The sequence below is a fragment of the Kogia breviceps genome, chromosome 4 (genome assembly GCF_026419965.1).
Source record: "Kogia breviceps isolate mKogBre1 chromosome 4, mKogBre1 haplotype 1, whole genome shotgun sequence".
Classification (NCBI taxonomy): domain Eukaryota; kingdom Metazoa; phylum Chordata; class Mammalia; order Artiodactyla; family Physeteridae; genus Kogia; species Kogia breviceps.
This window is the reverse complement of record NC_081313.1, coordinates 98,995,049-98,999,861: the sequence shown is the minus strand read 5'-3', so window position 1 is coordinate 98,999,861 and position 4,813 is coordinate 98,995,049. Positions and strand designations below refer to the sequence as shown.

Genomic DNA, 4,813 nt, shown 5'->3' with positions numbered 1-4,813 from the left:
ATTTGATGTTTCCAAATATAAAAAAAAGTCAAGGTTCTTATACCAATTATCTCAAATGAGACCATGCAAAGCAATTTAAAATATATACCACAATCATTCCCCCTTCAGATTTGCTGCTTTATACAACTGTGTGATCCACAGAAAATTGAATGGCATGTTGGCTGGAAAATTTCACCGGTTTACAGAAAAACAAACACACGAACGAACAAAAGACCAACAACAAACATGCAAGATAGTTGCCACTTTGTGTCTGTGAATCAATTTACAAACTTTTTTAAAATTTAGGAGCCACATGGAACTAAAAATTTTAGCTGCCCAATTTTATCCAACTACCCCAGAGAAAGCACGAACGACAGTCCCAACACTCTGTAAACTTTGAAGAGTTGAGATAGTAGACACTATTTGTTATCTATAGTAGATTCAACTATTGAGTCTGCAAATGTAGGCCTTTTTCTCTTAACAGAAATAAATCTCCTTAGGGCCTTTCCTCTAATTTTGCTAGGCTGGATTACAAAAGAATCGTGAAGAGCCCTTCATGTGAAATTTAAAGTGTGACGACTGAAATATTCTGATGCATTATACAAATTTTTGCTAGTGGCATAGACTAAAGACAGGTGGTTTGCTAAATGGCACTGAAGAAAATCCTGACCCAGTGGCACTACTTAGTCCAAAAGTTTCTGACCAAAGAAAATTATACAACAATACTTATAGGCTCACTTTTAAGAAATGGCTGACATTAATACTGTACATATTTTACATGTCAAATACATAGTCCAAAAGTTTATAAAATAAGTTCATGCATTATTACCTCTAATAATATCATATACAAGATACCCAGCCCTCCCCCCGACCCCCAGTACTTCTGATAACATTTCAGGTGGACACAGTCTTATATACAAAAACAATCCAGTTTCTCTGCTGTGTTAAGTATATAATTTAAAGAAACTTCAGAGATTACTGAGAAAAAAACTTAATCCATTGAATATTGATACAAAGTGTCAATCTGTGGGATTTTAAAATGTTTCCTTTAAAAAAAAACACCCAGAATACATAGCCTCTGTACAAAAAAATATATAAAAATTCTGGATGATCATGTTTGATCACACTACATAAATTAGGATGAAATGTCATTGGTTAAAAGTTTTTCTACTTTACTCATTCCTTTGACAGCATTAATTTGTGAACTAATATTTATATTTAGTTCAGCTGCATTTATGGCACAAGATATCATTTTCAAAACAGTGGCACCAATTTTCCTTAAGTATAACAGCACTCTATGTTTAGCAGCAATTATATTTTTAAAGGTTAACAATTTATAGAACAAATGTATAACTATGCTTATTTTCTACTTTATATTCCACCAGTTACAATTATTTACAAGAAGCTAACTAATGTCTACATATGGAATCATCTTTCACCTGCCCCACCTCATTTCTGACTTGGTCCGGGAAGTACAGGTGTTTCAGACAATCCCATCTATTTATGTGTTTTAAATGGGATTCTTGGATTTAAGTGAATATAAGGACAAGTGTAAGACAAAGTAATTCTTAGTTCAGGTATGTTCCAGTGCCCCAATATTTAGTTATATGATAAATAGTACCTACTGACCAGCTGTAAAAGATGAGATGTTCCAAGGTGCCTTAACAATCTAGGTCTGTAATAGCTGAACAAGAAGGCCATTTCACTCAATTGTGAGGCAGTCAGCACTGACTGGCACTTAAGGTGGTAACCAGAACGTTTAACTAAAGAGATGTCACTAAATTAAAAAACTGGAAATATGTTTTTAAAAGGAATTTACATTGAGGGAAATACAGTTCTCATGTATTCTGTGTAAAGAGAGATTATGGATGAAGGGAATTGGCAATGGAGCATACTAACTCAAATTCCATGAATACAGTTTTCATGATAAGATGTTATGTACTACATGCATTTTGCTTACTGTACCTGCCTAACAATCACCAGCTCTATAGAGTTAAACTCTGTGTTAAAGGACTATTGAGTTTTAGGGGAATTGGCCATATCAGGTAGTTAGGGACACAATACCAGTTATGAAAATTGAGACAAATGAGTCGACAAATTCCTGAAAATAGGGCCATATAGAAATAGTTCAAAATCTGGAATCTATGAATCAAAATTGTGATCCTATGAAACAAGTTTTGGGGTTGATGGACTGCTTTCATATCAAGAATTATTGTCGTAAATTCTCGCAACAGAAGGATTTGTTGAATATGTTAATACTGTGAATGAGAAAACAATTTAAGGGGAAAATATACCCACGAATAAACTGATCTGACAAAAACCACAGACTGACATCAAATGGACAAAAAACTGAGAAAAAAATGCTGTGAAAATGCCAACCAAAATAACAAGGTGGGTGGGCTGGGGGCACAGTTAAGGCATCTAACAAAAAATTCCACATGGCTTTGGCTTGTTGAAATGTTTTGCACTTTTTTTTTTAAACAAGATTTGAAAGCATCTGAAAAACATGCAAATTGTTTGAAAATCCTTCATGGCAAATTCAGACGGTTTATGCAAATTGTTTGAAAATCCTGCATGGCAAATTCAGACAGTATGCAAGTGTCATTCAGATGTTTGCCAAGGATAATAAAGCCTCTGCCCATGAGATTGCACATGGTGGAAGAGGTCCTTCCAGTTCTGTCTGTCTTACACTAGACTGCAGCCCAGAGGTCTGTGCAGCAGTTACAAGCAGGGTGTTGCTATCTGGAAGGGAAGGGACTGTGGAATTTCCGTTGGCTGGAGAACAACCCAGCTTTAGTTTTTCCAGATACTCGGCATGTACAGGCTTATGACACTGGAGAACTTTGATGGCATCTCCTACTTTGAACCACTCTCTCTTTCTTCCGACATTAACAGAATCTTCTCAGGCTTCTAGGATTTCAGTGACAGTAAGAACATAAACATACGTTCTGTGCTTTCGCTCTTGGTTCTCAAATATGCCCAGGAGTCTGCCCAATTTTCCTTTGATTCCAGCCTCTTCATAAACCTCCCTCATGGCAGTACCACCAGGCTCCTCCTCGGGCTCCATTCCTTCTCCTGGGACAATCCACTGGTCTGGGTACCCACTGCTGCTCACCAACAGCACCTCGTCCTCCTGCTTGCTCCGGAAGCACAGGCACGGAGCCCTCTTCTTGAAGCCCTCGCGGTCATAGGTCCGCGTCTGGTAGGGCTTGAACTTCATCACAAAGGCGGGCTTTTGCTGCTGCGGCCGCTGCCGCAGGGGCCCAGCAGCCGCCAACCCGGCGGGGAGTGCGGGAACAAGAGCGAGTCCGGCAGCAAGAAAGCGAGGCGGCGGCGCGGGGAAGGGCAGCGAGGCCGGGTCCAACCCAACTCAGCACATGCAGGAGCTTCAGCTGACCTTACTATTTTTTCTCTACATTTAGCTGGTGTATCCTCAATTCTCGGGGCTGTTAATTTTGTCACTACTATCATGAACATAAAACCACCCGCTATAACCCAGTACCAAACACCACTATTTGTATGATCAGTACTAACCACAGCAGCATTGCTTCTACTATCCTTACTTGTCCTAGTAATAATATTACTATTATTATTATTTATTACTATTTCATCTATATTTCTAACATTATTTATTATATTTCAACTAAAAATCTCAAAACACATCTACTACCCCAAGCCAAAATCAATACTCACTAAAGTGCAAAAACAACCTGCCCCTTGAGAAACAGTATGAATGAAAATCTGTTTGCCCCTTTCGTAACCCCAATAATAATAGGCTTCCCCGTAGTCATTCTAATCATTATATTCCCAAGTATTTTATTTCCAACATCAAAAAGACTAATTAATAATCGCATAATTTCCCTTCAACAATGGCTAATTCAACTCATATCAAAACAAATAATAGGTATCCATAATCATAAAGGACAAACTTGATCATTAATACTAATATCACGCATCCTGTTTATTGGGTCAACCAATCTCCTCGGACTACTGCCCCACTCATTTTCACCCACCACACACAGCTCTCAATGAATGTGGAAACAGCCATCCCCTTATGAGCCAGTGCCATCATTACGGGTCTCTGGGTTTCTGTAATAAAACAAAAGCATCCCTAGCCTATTTCTTACAACAAGGCACACTCACCCCCCCCCCCCTTATCCCTATGCTAGTAATTAGCGAAACCATCAGCCTATTCATTCAACCAGTAGCACTGGCTGTGTGACTAACAGCCAGTATTACCGCAGGCCACTTACTAATACATCTAATAAGAGAGACAACCCTAGTGCTAATAAGCACCAGCACGTTCATGGCTCTCATTACATTTATCATTCTCGCCCTACTCACTATCCTCGAATTCACTGTCGCTATAATTCAAGCCTATGTATTCATCCTCTTAGTAAGCTTATACCTGCATGACAACACATAATGACCCACCAAACCCACACATACCACATAGTAAATCCTAGTCCTTGGCCCCTTTACAGGAGCTCTTTCAGCTCTTATAACATCAGGCCTAATCATGTGATTCCACTTCAACTCAATAGTTCTACTAATACTGGGCCTACTAACTAATATTCTAACAATATCAGTGATGATGAGACGTCATTTGAGAAAGCACTTTCCAAGGCCACCACACACCAACCGTCCAAAAGGGACTTCGATACAGAATAATCTTATTTATCGTGTCAGGAGTCTATTTTTTACCGGCTTTTTTTGAGCCTTCTACCGCTCAAGCCTCGCTCCTACCCCTGAATTAGGCGGGTGCTGGCCACCGACAGGCATTCACCCCTTAAACCTCCTAGAAGTACTACTCCTCAACACTTCCGTGCTATTG

The 4,813-nt window shown here is 39.1% G+C and overlaps 1 pseudogene; it reads right to left on the bottom strand.

Annotated features, from left to right (window-relative positions):
* Positions 1–2,584: 2,584 nt before the first annotated feature.
* LOC131755309 (diphosphoinositol polyphosphate phosphohydrolase 2 pseudogene) lies at positions 2,585–3,199 on the bottom strand (annotated as a pseudogene).
* Between the last annotated feature and the right edge of the window lie 1,614 nt (positions 3,200–4,813).